We start from the raw sequence: 17215 nt of genomic DNA, 5'->3' as shown, positions 1-17215 counted from the left end.
GCTTGCTAGGCCGAAACTCTACCACTTGAGCCACTCCGCCAGCCCAGACCTCAAGCTTTTCTTGGGGTGTGCAGAGATGGGGGTGGTCAGTCCTAGAAAATGGGTTAATCGGTCATTGCCGTGTCTCCCACATGTGTCAGGTGGGGAGTTCTTGGCCTTGGATGTCACACCAAGGTTGTCATTGTCCACATGCTGTGGGTGTGCCAGACCCCACTGTGTGTAACAAGTCACACTGTTAATGTCAGCCAGCCAGGATGTGATTCCTGTCAACTTCCAAGTCATCCTTCTCAGCCATCAACTGGCCGCTGTGTCACTGGTCTTCTCAGCAAAGGAAGGATCTCGTGATGTGGGAGCCTATTTCTTGTATTTTTCGGAGTAATTTTCTAATCAGAGGACTCGCTACACGGGCAGGTTTAGTTCTTGGGACCATTAAACACCTGAGACAGCTCTAGAGATTTATCTTAACTGTACATTTTAATTCAATGGAGGGGGCGTTCTGAGGGAAAAATAAATTGTATGCTTTTCTTACAAGATTACCCAGCATAATGTTTAATTTTCATTTTATTTTTTGGCGACCCTGGGGTTTGAACTCAGGGCCTCATGCTTGCTAGGCAGACACTTTACCATTTGAAACACTCTGCCAGCCCTTTTTTGTGTTGTGTATTTTAGAGATAGGGTCTCATGAACTATTTGCCCAGGCTGGCTTCCAACCACGATCCTCCTGATCTCTGCCTCCTAAGTAGCAGGGATTATAGGTGGGAGCCACCACCACCTGGCTTAATTTCTAACTCACTCCTGATTTTTGGCTTGCTTTAGTTCTCATGACTCAGGTCCCAGTGCTAGCCTGCCTCAGAGCCACCTGTGCCTTGACATCAATCAGGTGTCAGCCATGTGTCCCAGCTCTGTGTCTGTACTGGGCTCTCGCTGCACCCCTGGGACACTGCTTTTGCTTCTTCTTCCTACCTGGTCCCCCAGCCCCACCTGCTCCTGCTCATCTTCCCTGGTTTGGCTGCCTCTCAGCTGGTGTCCTTCTGCCCCTGCAGTCTCCTGCCCCCAGTCCTCCCTACTCTACTCCTGATGTGCTTGACTGAGCCCAGCAGGCTCACTTTGTCACTTCTGCTGGGCACAGGTGGAAAGTTCTAGAGCTGATTTCCTTCCCCCCACCTCACTTCTGCTTCTCCAAGTGATTTTTGGCTGTGTCCCAGAAGGGAGAAGTGACAGCAGGAAGTGAGTAAGGGGTGGTGAAAGTGGTGGTAGTTACAGGACAACAATAATCAAGTTGGTGTTTGTCGATGACGTTCCAGGACTCTATCCTTCTGTTGTCACAATGCTCGCTACAAGTCTGCTTGGACAGGCATGGCAGGTCAGGAGCAGCTTGGGAAGGGCTGCCTGTCTAAGGTGAGTCCCTGCTTCTCTCTAGGCCTCAGTTTTCTCACTGGAGTGGAGGCCACGGGAACCCTGGCCCTGGGTACTGATGGGCAGGCTGGGTGAGGTCATGGCACCTTTTCTTGGCAGTATTGTGGTTTTGAAGTCAGGGCCCCACACTTGCCACTCCACCAGCCATGGGCACCTTTTGAAAGTGTGAGGACACCAGTCTATGCCAACTTCTGTGCTGTGCCAAGCCTGGGGACACATGAGACAGAGATTTCTGAGCGTTTCACCCGCTCCCCTGCCTTCCCCTCGCCCCTCAGGGACCCAGTCACAGTGTTCTGAGCTGTTTGGTTCCCCTGTAGCATAAGTGTCCCTGGAGTTGTGCTGTGCAGCACCCGTTCTTTGCTGAGCTCCCCCGCCTGCACCCTGGACTGAGCACTCTCTTTCCTTGAATCCTCAGGGCACTTTGTACCCATCGTGCCTTTATCAGATGTCTTGTATCTTTTGTTTTGTTTCACTTTTGGCTGTAGTAGGGTTTGAACTCAAGGCCTCTGGCTTGCTAGGCCAGTGCTCTATCACTTGAGCCACACTCCCATCCACTTTGCATTATTTTTTGAACAGGGTGTCATGATTTGCCAGAGCTGGAGTAGACCCAATCCTTGTACCTAGGCCTCTGCATTGCTGGGATAACAGGCATGTGCCACCAAATCCTGCTTATTGGTTGAGATGAAGTCTTGCTAACTTGTTGCTTGTATTGGCCTCCAATCTTGATCCTCCCAATCTCTACCTCCTGAGTAGTTGGATTTACAGGTGGGAACCATTTCACAAATGTCTCTGTATTGTCACCACTGTAAACATCACTTAATGGGCAAGTGATGTCCCCAGGGCCATGGCTTGCTCTCTCCAGCTCAGTTCTGCCAGAGCAGACTCAACCACAACAGGAGGGGGGGACAGAAGTCTGTGTCTCTTGCTCAAACTGAAAGTGCATCATCTTTAAGGTCATCTCTCCTGGCTGGGTGAGGAAGTGACACGAGAGTGTCAGGGCCCCAGGAGTCTCTGTTCCCCCTCCTCCAGCTCCTCATTCCCCAAACTCAGCCTCCTTGGTCAATGCCAAGAAAGTTGCTGGTGAGGCCAAGTGCCTAGTGATGACTTCATGACAATAATAGCTATAATGCCTGCGATAAAGTGATAAGGACAGGGCAACAGTAACTAAGGTGTAGTTTGTCTATGACCTTGAACCTCCATCCTGCTGATCTCAGCCTCCAGTGAAGCCAAGATTACAGGAATGAGTTTTCTATTTTTTTTCTTGTACTGGCATTTGAACTCAGGGCCTACACCTTGAGCCAATCCACTAGACCTTTTTTGTGATGGTGTTTTTCATAATAGGGTCTTGCAAACTATTTGCCTGGGCTGGCTTAGAACTGTAATCCTCCTGATCTCTGCCTCCTGAGTGGCTAGGATTACAGGTGTGAGCCACCAGCACCCAGATCAACTTAATTCTTGTTGTCACTTGGGTCACTGGAAGGTTTTGGCAGTGCTGGTGATGGAACCCAGAGCCTCACACATGCGAGGCAAGCAGTCTACCACTGAACCACATCCCACCCTCAATATTTGTCCTTTAATGACTCCTCCTTGCCACAGCGGCCACTGTGGTCACAGCCCGTAGGACAGACACTGGGCTGGGGGAAGAAGTGGCTGTCTGACACCCACAGGGCTGCTCACGAGCCCACAAAGTCACTGGGTCCCTTCAGCGGTGAGACCTCACTTTGGGCCACAGCTCAGAGGCAGGGCTCCCAGGGCTCCTGCGCTGGGTGACAGGGAACATGGCCTTTGCCATGCAGCAGGAGCCACCAAGAGGTTGAGTAACCGCTGATACAGCCCTATCTTAAATCAACTTCTCTCCTGGGCGTCCAGAGCAGCACTGTTTAACTTTGGCTGCTCGGATGAAGATATGATAAGGTTCCAAGGCTTAAATAAACTTAGAGGTTAACGGAGCGTGCTGACCTCCATTCTAGGGTTTGAACTCAGGGCCTCACGCTGGCTAGGCAGGCACTGTACCACTGGCGCCATGTCCCCGAGCCCTTTTTGACTTAATTATTTTTTTCAGATAAGGTCTTACATTTTTGCTCAAGGCCAGCCTCAGATCATGATCCTCCTACCTGTGGCCTCCTGTGTAGCTGGGATCACAGGCACACATACACATAATGCCTGGTTTATTAGTTGAGATGGGGTCTCGCCAATTTTGTGGCTGTGCTTGGAACCACCATTGTACTGATCTCTGCATTCACAGTAGCTGGGATTACAGGAGCAAGCCACCTTGCCCAGCAGAATACTGTGTCTTTACAGAGTAAGCACCACTGACTGGCAGGACAATGTCCCCAGGGCCTGGCCATGGCTTGCTCTCCCCCACCCAGTTCTGGCTGAGCGGGCTCAACCCCAGCAGGAGGAGGGGACAGACATCTGTGTCTCTTGCCCTGACTTAAAGTGCATCACCGCCAAGGAACTCTCCCCTGGCTGGGTAAGAAAGTGACATGAGAGCAACAGGGACCACAGATGAAGGACACAGAAGTCCCCCCCAAACTCAGCCTCCTTGGTCAATGCCAGGAAAGTGGCTGGTGAGGCAGTGCCTAGTGATGACTTCATGACAATAATAGTGACAACCTGTGATGAAAGTAATAAGGACAGAATAACAGTAATTAAGGTGGCCTTTCTCTGTGACCTTCCCAGGACTTCGTCCTCTCCTCCCCACGAAGGGTCCCCATCCTTCCTTTCCACCCAAGCTTCTAGTGAGGAGACTGCGGTGTGGGGACCCTGGTCTGGGGCTGTGAACTTTCCAGGGCTTGGCTGCTGCTCCTCCCCCACTGACACCCCCACCCCCACCCTGTGAGCATCCAGTTGCCCCTGGGCTGTGACCCAGTTTCCATCTCCAGGTTTACCTCCCCATGGGCCTGGACAGCCATGGAAGGGTTTTCCACACTGTACGGTGACTCAGGGACCCATGGCTGGGGTCTTTCAGTGCCATCATTGATCATGGCTCAGATGCATAGACACTGGGTGCAGGGAGTCCCCTGGGACTGAAGCCCCTCCCTCTGTCCCCGCCCCCTGCCATGGGTGACATAAATACTTAATCTATAGCCTCAGATCTATATGGCACCATTGTCAGGAGGGAACTGGTCCCGTCACACGTGCTGGCTGGTGCATCTGACTCTCAGGCAGCATCCTCGACTGGCTTTGTCCCCCTCACAGGGAAAGCTTCCTTTGCTACTTGGAGGGTCAGCAGCAGCCTTTGGAATTCTACAGCCTGCAGAGCCGAATCCCTAGGTCTTCTACGTCCTGGACTCCAGCAGATGGCTTCCATGGCCGAAGTTTTTGGGCACCGCCTTAGCTGTGTTGGGCTGGTTGGGCGCCATGCTGTCCTGTGTGCTATCCTAGTGGTGAGTGAGGGCCATTTTCAACTCCCAAGCCATCAGAGAACAGATCATCGGGGAGGGTCTGTGGAGGGCCTGCCTGGCGCCATATACAGGCGAGAGGCAGCAGTGTTCAGTACTCACTTCTGGAGCTGCCATGGGATCAGGGGGTAGCCACATCGTTGTCGCTGCACAGGGTTTGCTTCTGTCGTTGGTCAGGGGCCAGAGCACCAGGAGGGTGGACAATGAGAACTCCAACCTAGATCATGGTTGCAGAGGGCGTGTCTTTCCTGGTGCTGGCTTGATGCTCATGGTGACAGTGACCTTGACGGCATCAGCGTCATCCCTGAAGCCCACAGCTATCTGCAGACTCCACCCTGAAGCAGGAGTTGGGGACCTCGCTCTACATCGGCTGGGTTGTGACGGGGCTGCTGCACCTTGGACGGACTCTGTTCTGCTCCAGCTGCCCTCCTCCCACCGCTGACCCACACGGCTCTGCCGAGCTCTCTGCTGTCCCCTCTGCCCTGATCAGCAACAATGTGTAAGGTGTCACCTCTCAGCACACTGGTGTCCCCTTTGCTTTGTTTTTGCTTGGACTCAGCTCAGTGCTGCCTGTGACGCAGTATGGCGCTGCCTGCTGGGGGATGGACAGGAGGACCTGAGCTTGGCCATTGACCCATGGCCCCTTCTGGGCCCCTCAGAAATCTTTCCCCAGGCTTCCTCTGGTCACCAAGCTGAACCCCGATGTTACTGATAGCGGGTTTTACTGTCAGTTGTGCTGCTTGCTTTCAAAGAGAAAGTCTGGGCTTGATAGTCACATGCTCCCAGATTCGATTGCCACCAGATTACCGGTGAGGGGACCCCTGGCCTGGCTCAATTTTTTCTGGATGCCATATTGACCTGGCAATGTTACAGTCCTGATGGATTTCAGTCCAGTGGCTCCCCCTCCTCACCTCTGGCTCCGCATAAAGGAAACCCTTTAGCGATGCTGGCTGGCTGGGATGTTGGGCTGGCTGACCTTGAGCAGGACTGTTCCCAAGGCTGGCCTGAGGGGGCAGATGCTGTGTGTGGAGGGGAGGTGAGACCATGTTGCATGGGGGTTGGCTGAGCAGTTGTCCACCTGGTTTGGTGACACACACTACAGGGCACCTGGCTGTCACTGAGGGCACACGCCATCAGCAATGCATGGCAAGTCCCTGTGAGAGGACAGGGGAGTGGGGATGGTCTGCTACTTTGTCTAAGTGTGGCCTCAGATCACTGTAGAAGCCATGACACCATGGGGGGACCTGGAGGGAGGACTCCTGTCACCTGCCTCTTTGAGACCCAACTGACATGGAGGAAGGTATGGCAGGCCCAGTCTGAGCTGACATCTGATCTTCAGGTGGAGGGTTTAGTGAGAGAGACTTGTGGGGCCTTGGCTGTGCTCAGAAGGGGATTTTCTTCTTGTAAATATGGAGAAGGGGAGGCCTTGGGGTGTCGGGTAGGAGAGGCAGTGCCTTCAGAGCTGGCAGAAGGTCCTGGCCCAGGGTGCAGAGGCTGAGGCTCTGGTAGAGGCCTTGGGCCTGGCCTGCTCCAGCATCTCTGGGCTGCCATCCACCCCACGCGGCCAGAGGCAGCCCTGACCCTCAGCCGGGGTGAGTGGCACTCACTCATGCCCAGTCCTGCCACCTCCCAGCTGGGTCCCTTCCCCTTGGGAGGGCAGAAGGCCCTGCTTGGATGTATTGGGACCAAATGAGTCAGACAGGAGGTAGAGACTGGGTCTAGGGGTGGCAGGACATTTGCTAATGGGGGCAGACAGAAGACAGGAGTTACTGGGGAGACCTCACTTCAGAAGCTACCAGGCCAGCGCCAAAGGCCATATTAGGATCAGGGCACTGGGGCCAGGCCTTGTAGGGCTTGGGTGAGACAGTCCACTGCCAGGCTGGTGGCTTGCTACAGCATGGCAGCCACTTGCTAGGGACTGAGTGCTTAGTGTACACACCAAGTGGCCCAGTGTTTGTGGGAACCCTGTGTGGGGTGGCCTGGGCACCTGTCAGCTGTTCTAGATAGGGAGGATTTACAGATCTTATGAGCAGCTGAGACCCGGCAGTGTGGTCTGGGGACTGTTTTGCCACCAGGGCCCCAGGTCCTTGTCATCCTTCCTCTGCCAGGCCTTTGTCCTCCTTCTGTCACCTCCTTGCGGCTGGTACCCTTGTGCAGGAAGAAGGGAAAGGACAAAAGCGTCTTCAGGTGAGTTTAGATCTTCACAATGCTCTGAGCCTCCTGCTTTTCCTATTGGTCAGCCTGGGTCACATGACCAAGCCTGGCCAGTGGCTGGAAGGGACTTGGCCAATGGGGGAAGGGTGTCATGTTGGAGCCAATGTGGCTTTTTTTCTGGGATTTACTGTGTGTCTAGAATTTGCCTTGAATTCCCAACTCTGGGGTCTACAAGCAGCTTTCTGCAAGCTCGAAAGTGTCACAGACCTCCAGCTAGGCTCTGCAAGCTTTCCTGTGACTGTGACCACATTCTCTAGGGACCTTTGGGAAAACTCTGTAGCCAACTTGTTTCTCTGTAACTGACTTGTCTCCCGACCACCTGTGAACCATCTCCTGCAAACCCCCCTGGTTACATCACCCACCGGGGGGTAAATAACTCAGCTCCTGACTCTGATCCGGGCTCAGGCCTTTGAGAGTTTATCTCCCCTGAGTCTGCTAGCGTAATAAAATCCCAGCTTCCTGCTTAGTGGTCTCGGTGACTTTGTTTCCCTCGCCGTTTCCTGCAACAGTCACACTGGTAGTCTCTTCTGCAGTAAAGTGCATTTAAATCAATAAATAGTCCTTGGGCAGGACATTGATGTCACAGACGTGTGTCAGGACGACCCCACCCATCCAAGGGACAGTGGGGGAGGGGAGCTCCCTGTTCTGACTCTGTGCAGCCTCTTCCTCTGAGCCTCCTTCCTGGCATGGAGCCAGGGTTGGGGGGGTGGGGGGAGAATGCCTTTGACACTGCCCCTCTCAGCAATGGCAGTCCTGCTGGACCTTCAGAGGGTGGCTTGCGTTGCTGCCAGAGCCAACCTTAGACCTGCCCACGTAGCCCCTTGGAGCCACCCTCACAGGTGTGCTGATCACTGGTCAGAGGGCCACAGTGGTCGTCCTGTCACTGCTCCCACGGGCTGCTCTTGAGCTATGGGTGACCCTGATGGGGGCTGGTGGTTTCTGCTTGCTGTCTCCCAGGCATGGCCCCTTCCCACCCACTTCTCTCCCCATGGACTCTGCGTTTCCCAGCCTAGGAATCTGTGTGAGCCCCGGTGTTGGAAGGCCTTCTGTGACCATTGAGTTTTCTTCTCTCTCCAGTCTTTTGTTTGCTCCAGTCCTCAGTTTTTGGAACCCAAAAACATTTTGCTCAAAGTGCCTCTCCCCCACACCCACCAGGTTCCACCACAGTGCAGGGAATAGAAAACAGTTGTGGTCCAGCTATTCGGGAGATAGAGGTTATGAGGACTGTGGTTCATGGGCAACCAGGGCAAAAAGAAAAAAGTGAGATCCCATCTCAATGAATAAGTTAGGTATGGTAGAAAATTCCTATAACTCCAGCCATGTGGAAGGCATAGGTAGGAGGATCGAGGTCCAGTCCAGCCTGGACAATAAGAGAGACCTTTTCTAAAATTACTCTAAATCATGAAGTGTAAGAGGTTTGGGTGAAAGGCTGAGACTGTGAGTGGGGGGGGGGGCACAGGAACAACTGCAATTCTGTAGAACACTAGGGTGTGAAAATCCGGTCCCCCATGGTTGGAAAGGTAGGATTTGCTATTTTCTCCAACAGCAAGAGGAGAGGAGAAGGAGTGCAGTGTGGGGGGTGGGCTTCCCTTTTCTTGTTCTTTGGGGGAGGGTATTTCCAGAAGCTACACTGGCTGGGAAAGCAATGCCTGGCACTTTCAGCTTAGGGGTGGAAGGTGAGCACTGCAGGGGACATTCCTGCTCCTGGGGTGCAGTCACACGTGTGCTCACGTGTGCCTGTGAGATTAACGGGCTGCGTGGTCCCAGGCTGAGTGGTAGCCAGGCTCTGTGGTCCCAGGCCGCAGCTCACTCTCCAACCCTGAGCGAGTTCCGGGCAGGTGCAGTCTGATGTGCAGTTTACTGGGATGGCTCCAGCAGGCCGTGTGGAGGGGGACATGGCAGTTATTTTGGCAGGACCAGGTGTCTGGGAGAATCGGGTCTGCCAACTGGGGCAGCAGCCTTGTTGTAGGTGGATGTGGGGTTTTGGGGGCCAGAAAGCTACTTTCCTTCCTTTTGATTTGCCTTCACCCTGTGCCCTTCCCTCTCCCCACTCTCCTCTCTGTCTGTCCCTTCCCCTCCCCCTGCCCCCTCTCCCCTCTCCCCTATAAACTGAGGCAAGCTGCCAGGCACCTCCTGTCCTCTCTGTCTCATTTCCTCGGCCCTGTCACCTTCACTAGCATGTACATGCCGTTGACTCCCTGGACTGTACCCAACTGTGCCCAGGACATTTGTCCCTTGGGAGCCCCAGTGACACACCCACACCTGTTACTTTCAGGTGTCTCATGAACAATCTCCAACACACACACAAAAGAAGATCCCAGGACAAGACCTGCGCTGTGCATTTCACCCCTTAGTTTGAACCGTTAATGTAACAGTCCTGGCCAACACAAGGTATCCACAGTGTCCCTCTGGTGAGTTTGTTCCCCTGCTTCAAATCCCAGATCCAAATTCCTAGCCACCCTTTTCTCTGGCCTCTGGCCGCCTGGCTCTGCCTTCCTGGCCCCCGCTTGTGCTGCAGCGTGCCCGGGCTGTCCCAGGGCCTTTGCACGGCCGCTTTCTGGATCTTCCTTCAGATCTTTCTTGGTCTGCTTATTTTCAACCTTCAGGTATCTGCCACCCAGAAAGAGTAAATGTTAGCATTTGGGCATTATTGCGACAGAATGTTTGAAAAGAAATGGGGAAAAGAAACCCTTCCTCTCCATTCTCCACCTTCCACCTGCTGGTCCAGCTACAGCTATTGATAGTCTGGGACCACCTAGATTTTTTATGTCTATCTATCTGTCTAAAAAAAATACAAACTACATTCTTCAACAGGCTAAGTGACTCCAAAAACTGTCCCTCAAAAACTTAAGAATCCACACACGTATGTGACCAAATAATATCCTATGTAAGATGTGGTTCCTACCCTGTCTGGGTCCTGTAGTTGTCCTTTATTGTCTTACTTGTGTGTGACCTTGCATTCTAAACTTACTTGTCAAGTTTGTTTCCTCTTGCCCAGAATCTATCAAACTACAGATGCCGATAAAAATAATGACGACCTATGACCCTGGTCCCCTCCATAACCCTTCTCATGGTCAGCCCTGATGCTGTGCGCCCCTTCGTCATCCCCTTTCAGCAGGAAGTAGTTACTGAATGGATGTCATTGTCCCTGTCCTAATGGCAGGGTAATCTTGAGAGGGGGGAAGAATGGACTGAGGGAGGCCCACGTGTTCCCCAAAGGTGGTGTGAAACCCATTGTCTCAGCTGCCACCCAGCACCTGCCTGGTGCTCCCCTAACCAAGGGAGATCTACAGTTACTATATGAACAGCCAAGATGGGCCAAAGTCAAGAGGGAGCTCAATCTTGCCCCAGCCTCTTGTCATCCTTCTTCTGTGCTGGCCTTGACACACAGGTCTCATTCTGTCACCTCATCACAGCTGGTGCACTGCCAAGAGGAAGGAGGAGGAAGAACAAAAGGCAGTTATGTGAGCCTTCACAAAAGCTTTGTGGGGAGCCCCAGCCTAAGCCTTCTGCTTCATCCCATTGGCGGGACTGGGTCACATGACCTCTCCTGACCAGTGCCTGCAAGTGAGCCAGGAAGCCTCCTGGGAAGGAGCCCAGGGCTTAGGGTCACATAAGCCACTCTCCCCTGCATCTTACTCTTAGGACAATTTAAATTTTTTTTCTATGGGCTGCAGGATATTTTATTCAATAGCCAGTAAAGGTGGTGGAAGACTCATTTTCTGCATTCCCCTCCTCCGAGTGGTCTGGGCTTTGGGTCCTACTAGGGCTCAGTTATGAGGCTGTGGCCTCCTGCTGTCCTCAGAGATTGTCAAGGAGAAAGAAGGGGATTTCCAGGGATCAGGTGACATCTCTTTTCTTCCCTAATGTGGCATGGTTAGATTTGTCGTGGTCCTGGTGTGTGTGCTCTGTTATCATCATAAGGAGGCCGGGGTGAACTGGAGAGTCAACATGGCATCTGTATCAGATCACACCAGTGTGGACTTGCCCTGGGCATTGGAAGTATTTCATAACTCTGGTGGTCAGATGAGACTTGAGGATGTCAGGTTCTGGCTTAATTTTTGCAAGGTAGCAGCATAACTGAGAGGACAACAGGCTCTCTATCAGTAATGGACTGCGGGGGGTTCACTCTGTTAAGATATACATATTTTTTTTTTCTTTTCTTTTTTTGGTGGGATAGGCTTTAAACTCAGCACTTCATGCTTGAAAAGCAGGGGCTCTACGTCTTGGCCACACCTCCAGTCCAAATAAAATTCTGTTGTTTTCTTTTGTTTCAGTGGTACTGGGGTTTGAACTCAGGACCTTATGTTTCCTAGGCAGGTTCTCCACCACTTCAGCCACTCTGCCAGCCCGACATAAATCATATGCACCAATTTCCAGCTGATTTTGGTTTTTTTTAGATAGGGTTCATTGTGTAGCCCAGGTCGGCCTTGAACTTTCCATCCTCCTGTCTCTGCCTCTCAGAGTCAAGGAGAACAGACATCTGTGTCACAATGATCCAAATGTAGCAAACTGACACACTCGAAATGGCTGGGTAAAACTGACAATGTTAAAACAGTGCAATGGCAAAAATGACTGAATGTACCAGAGAGGGTCCTGACAAAGGGGGAATTTATCCTAAGGTGAATTTAAGCCAATTCAATTCGGTACACCTCTGGTCACCTACGCCCACCTCCATTTCTGAGTGCGCCCTTCCTTTTGTTTATGAATAAACATTCTCGTCTCTACTTCAATGTTTCCTCAGATTCTTTTAGAGACGCGGTGCCTAAGGCTCAGGTAGAGGCCTCTTCCCCTATTGGAGATGCCCCTGGAGCCACATGGGTTAAAACAATAATCATAGTGAAAATGCTGCTGGCAGAGTGGCTCAAGTGGTAGCACACCTGCCTAGCAAGGCTGAGGCCCTGAGTTCAAATCCCTCTACTGCCAAAAAAAAAAAAAAAAAAAGGAAGCCAGTGATGAAAGCGATAGATAGAGGACAAAGAGAATTAAGTTGAGAGCCAGGTGCCAGGTGACTCAGACCTGCATGGGAGGCTGAGATTGGGAGGATGGAGGTTCAAGACCAGCCCATGAAAATATTTTGTGAGACTCCATCTCCAAAATAACCAGAGCAAAATGGACTGGAGGAGTGGCTCAAGTGGTAGAGTGCCTGCTTTGCAAGCGTGAAGGCCTGAGTTCAAACCCCAGTACCACTAAAAAGAAGAAAAAACTCAGGTGAGGTTTCTCTGAGGTGTTCCAGGAGTTGGTCCTCAGCTTCTGTAAGGGCCCCCATCCTTTCCTTCACCTCAAGCATGGAATAAGGCACCAGTGGTGTTCGGAGACCCTGGTTTTCAGAACCTAAAGCTTCCTGGATTTGGCTACTACCCCTGCATTCCCACCCTGTGAGCATCCGGGTGCCCTGGGCTGTGACTCAGCCTCTGTCTCCAGGCTGACCTCAGCACAGGCTGGGGAGAAAAGAGAGGGGCTCTTAGACACAGGACCTGGGCCCCATGTTAGCCATGCTTAGAAAAACACAAACTGGCCAGGCACAGATCGCTAATGACTGTAATACCTGCAACTAAGAAGGCAGATGTAGAGGATCATGGTTCAAAGTCAGCCCAGGCAAATAGTTCATGAGACCCTAACTCAGAAAATACCCATCACGACAAATGGCTGGTGGAGTGGCTAAAGGTGTAGACCCTGAATTCAAACCCCATTATCACACACACCAAAAAAAACAAAACAGGAACATATCAACTGGTCAAGGCAGCCCCAGGAACTGAAACTCCTCCCTCTGCCCTGCCCCCTGAGAGAGTCATATAACTGCTCAACCTATAGACTCAGATCCGTGGTGCAGCTGTTCACAGGACAGGATGGGTGTGGTCACACTTCCTGACTGCTACATGACCTTACAGAGACACACTGGTGGCGGCAGTGGATCTCCAACAGGCTGTGTTTTGCTGCACCCCACAAGGAAAAGCTTTCTCTGGCCACTGTGGAATCCTCTGACTCCCTGAGGCAGACCCCCACTGTCCTCCACGTCTTTGACCCCTTCAGAGGCTGAGCGATGGCGTCCATGAGGCTACAGGTGACAGGCATCGCCCTGGCCTTCCTGGGCTGGCTGTGTGCTGTACTGAGCTGTGCACTGCCCATGTGGAGGGTGACAGTCTTCCTCAACAGTGACATGTATGAAGCTGAGTTCGTATCAGAGGGCTTGTGGAAGGTCTGCGATTTTCTGAATGGAACCCAGATTCAATGCACGGAATACCAGTTAATGATGCCAGAGTTCCTGCAGGTGGCCCGTGTCCTCATGGTCACCTGCCTCATCATGGCTGCACTGGGTTTGCTGTCCTCCATGGTGGGGGTCAAGTGCACCAAGTGGGTGGAAGGTGAGACCACCAAGGCCAAGATCATAACCAAGGCAGGTATGGTGCTTCTGACAGCCAGCGCTATGGTGACGTTTACCGTGACCTGGATAACTGTGAGCATTTGGTACCACAACCGCAACTCTCTGGAGGACTCTGGGGAGAGTCAGAAGATGGGGACATCGCTCTACATCGGTTGGGCCGCCTCTGTGCTGCTGCTGCTTGGAGGGGCCCTGCTGTGCTGCCCTAGGCTGCCCTGCCTCATTCACCAGCCCCACTCTGATGATTACTCCGCCCCCACTGTAAGGTCCTCATCCTCTTCAGGGCTAGGAAAAACACTTTCTTTGTTTCTTTCTCACTTTTTTTCTTTCTCGCTTTCTTTCTTTCTTTTTTCTCTTTTTTCTTACCTTCTTGCTTACCTTATTTCCTACACTCTTTCTTACTCTCTTTGTTACATTTTTTCTTACTTTCTTTCTTTTCTTCTTTGGCGACACTATAGTTTGAACTCAGGGCCTACAACTTGAGCCTCTCCACCAGCCCTTTTTTGTGGGTATTTTCAAGTGGGGTCATGAGAACTGTTTGCCTGGACTGTCTTCGAACCCTGATCCTCCTGATCTTATGACTGGCTCCATGCAGTATCAAGAGGACAGGTCAACAGCTGAGGACAGTTTCAGCCCAGGCTCCCAACCTCCTGACCTTGGCCGCCTCTGAATAAAGCTGTCGTGGATAACTGCTGACTGCGTGCTCAGCTGGGAGGGCAGCGCTGACCCGTGCTTTCCCTCCACTTGCTTGAGGGGGCGGGTGTGGTGTGGACACAGGAACACATGTGCACCTGGTTTAGTGACACACATGAACTAAGTGTCCAACTCTAGTTCATGGACATGTGTTCTAGTCTAGCACATGGACAACACTGAGGGCACCCACCATCAGCAATGCATGGCAGGTCCCTGTGGGTTGTTGGTGGGGTGGGACTGTCATCTGGTGCTTTGCCTAAGGGGTGGCCTTAGACACCCCAGAGGCCAGGACCCCATGACCGCAGTTTGGAGGGACTATGTTTTTTCTTTCTTTTTTGCTTGTTTTGTCGGTACTGGGCCTTGAACTCAGGCCTCACTCTTGATAGGCAGGCGCTCTACCACTTGAGCCCCTCCACGTGTCCACGTCACCTGACTCGGTAGGGCTCAGCTCACATGAAGGGGTGAGGGTAGGACACAGGCCTGGCTGATCTCAGACACTGGGTTTGGGGCTCACTGAGAGAGGCTCATGGAGGCCCCAGCGGTGGGGGCAGAGGCTGGTGAGAGGAGGGGATCGCTTCACCCTTTCCACGTGTGAAGGTGGAGCAGTGGCCGTGGGTGTACATTGGAGGGAAGTACCTTCAGGGCTGGGCAGAGGCTCCTAGCCCTGGGTGCAGAGGCTGAGGCTCTGGTAGAGGCTGAGCACCTGGGCCTGTGTCACCAACTGTGGGAGCCATCCACCCCATGCAGCTGGAGGAAGGCCCAAGCCTGAACTGGGGTGAGGGAGTCTCAGACTGGCCAGGACCGCCCAGCTGTCACCCTGGTGGATGTGTTGGGACTAATGAGTCAGAACAGGGCAAGGTTCTGGGTCCAGGGTGGGAGGACCTTCGGTGAGTGGGATGGTGGGCTTGAAGGGAGGACAGGGGCTCTGGGGAAGGCCTCACCTGAAAGCTACCAAGACAGTTCCACAGGCCACGTCCAGGATTAGGGCATCTGGGGTCAGGGCTGTAAGGGCTTGGGTGAGTCAGGCGACTGCAGGATGGTCACACCCTGAGGACATAGATCTGAGTTAACTTCACAGGGTTAGCCCCACTGTGGGGTGGGCCAGGAGCCTCTCTGCTCTGCTGGTGTGAGAAGGCATTGGCTCCTGCTGGGTAACAGTAAAGGAGACCCAGGCATTAGGCGCCTTCTGCCAAAAATGGGCTATATTGGTGACAAACTCTAGTCCCCAGGCCACAAGGGTCAGCCTACTAGGGACTTTCTCTGCTGCCAAGGTAGCTGTCTGTTCTGTCCTCAGTGACCACGCCATGGCACCTCCTGCAGGCAGTCCATCCGTGTGCATGCAATCTCAGGCTGGGTATATGGTGGCCCCTGATTCTGGCGGCTAGTCCAGACCGGTCAGAGGGCCGGGCCATTGCGGTGGGCAGAGGATGGCTGGGGCTCTGTAATGGCAGGGTTGTCACGCTGTCACCCAGGTCTTACTTTATCTCACAGTTTCCCCAGGATGCAAGGCGAACTGTTGCCGCTTTGCACATAGAAAACCCAGGCAAGCACCCGGGTGGGTTTACCTGGTTGAAGTCTGGAAGGCAGCGGTCATAGCAGTGGTGACTTCAGGTCAGGTGGAGGACACCAGCATCTGGGGCAGGCTGCCACCCTCCTCCTGACCCATTCTCCTGTGGGGACAAGGTCTCTCTGTAACCGGCTCACATCAGGCGCCCTTTTTCCCTCAACCTCCCTTGCAGAGGAGGCTGTTGGGTCACCAGTGTCGTCCCATTTCACGGAGGGGTCACTGAGTGCGCCACTGAGGGACTGCACCTGTACATCCTAAGCCCGCAGGGTTGGGTCAGGGTTGGAGGAGCCTGTTTTCCTGCAGTGAGGAGGACCTCCCTCCCCCATCACTCCTATCTGGGAGGGGGTCGTGCAGACCACAAGGTCTTTAGGGAGTGAATGCTCAGATTCCCAAGGACCAGGCCCGCCAGATTTCAGGACCTCTGGAGCCTGGGGCGGGGCCACGTGGCAGAGCTGACCACGCCCCTACCTCCTTTGATGATTGGCTCTCTGCTGGGGGAACTCAGCCAATCAAAGTGTTGACACCCCGCCTCCTGTCACAGCCAATGAGCTCAAGGGACTTGCCCTCCAGCAGCCTGGAAGAACTACAGAATTTTTGAGATGTGTTGTGGTCAGCAGTGGGTTTATGGAGACGTCGTTTAATCGGCCCGGTTGCGGGCGCAGCGATTGATCGCCCTTGACCATTGAGCCATTGATTTGTGCCTAGGACGCCTCACTAATTGAATTTTTAAAATGCTTTTATTGATTGTTTTGATGGTACTGGGTCTCAAATTCACGGCCTCATGCTTGGCAGACAGTTGCTCTCCTGCTTCAACCACTCCACAAATGTCCTAATTTTTTGGGGGGGGTATGATGGGACTGAGGTTTGAACTCAGGGTTTCCCTCTTGCAAACAAAGCAGGGGCTCTTCCACTTCAGCCACACCTCTTGTCCATTTTGCCCTGGTTATCTTGGAGATGGAATCTCGTGAACTATTTGCCTGGGCTGGTCTCGAACCTCGATTTTCCAATCTCAGCCTCTCAAGTACCCAGTATTACAGGCATGAGCTCCTGGTGCCTGGCTTTTTTTTTTTTTTTTTTTTTTTTGGCATTACTGGGGCTTGAACTTTGAACTTAGGGCCTCATGCTTGCTTCATTTGCTAGGCAGTCGCTCTACCACTTGAGCCACTCTGCCAGCCTGAATTTTGTTTTTTGAGACATGTTCTCTCTCTATAGCCAGGCTGGCCTTGACCTAAGGATGTCCAGCTTCTGACTCCAATGTGCTGGAATTACAGGTGTATCCTATGAGGTAAGACTGACGTTTTGAATTTCAAATCATATGTTATTTTCATAAATTACCGTTCCTTATGTGGCTAGTGACCACCTCATTGGTCTGTCCAGGGTCTTGCCACTCAGCTCAAGATTCTACAATTTCAGTCCTTGGTTGGGGAGTGTCGAGGGCAGCAGGACAGAAATGCAACGTTTCAGTGCCCCCTGCTATCTGTATGTCCTACTGGGGTTTGAACTCACAGCCTACACCTCCAGAAATTCCTCCCCCCTTTA

General features: G+C 52.7%; 2 long non-coding RNA genes across 4 annotated transcripts; one reads left to right on the top strand and one right to left on the bottom strand.

The window, feature by feature from the left end:
• Window positions 1-1256: 1256 nt before the first annotated feature.
• Window positions 1257-7620, top strand: LOC109686949 (uncharacterized). 2 transcript variants are annotated; one of them, XR_012448794.1, is made up of 3 exons: window positions 1257-1398; window positions 4618-4805; window positions 4998-7620. It is a non-coding gene; the product is annotated as an uncharacterized lncRNA (long non-coding RNA). The 2 variants fall into 2 exon arrangements; XR_012448795.1 differs by having other exon boundaries at window positions 5055-7619.
• A 1527-nt stretch (window positions 7621-9147) lies between these two features.
• Window positions 9148-16094, bottom strand: LOC141424008 (uncharacterized). Of its 2 annotated transcripts, XR_012448793.1 has the most exons (4): window positions 15922-16094; window positions 15675-15779; window positions 15051-15156; window positions 9148-10458 (listed from the first exon to the last, which is right to left on the bottom strand). It is a non-coding gene; the product is annotated as an uncharacterized lncRNA (long non-coding RNA). The 2 variants fall into 2 exon arrangements; XR_012448792.1 differs by having other exon boundaries at window positions 15675-16094.
• Between the last annotated feature and the right edge of the window lie 1121 nt (window positions 16095-17215).

This window comes from Castor canadensis, chromosome 6 (genome assembly GCF_047511655.1).
Source record: "Castor canadensis chromosome 6, mCasCan1.hap1v2, whole genome shotgun sequence".
Classification (NCBI taxonomy): Eukaryota; Metazoa; Chordata; class Mammalia; order Rodentia; family Castoridae; genus Castor; species Castor canadensis.
This window is presented reverse-complemented; position numbering and strand designations above follow the sequence as displayed.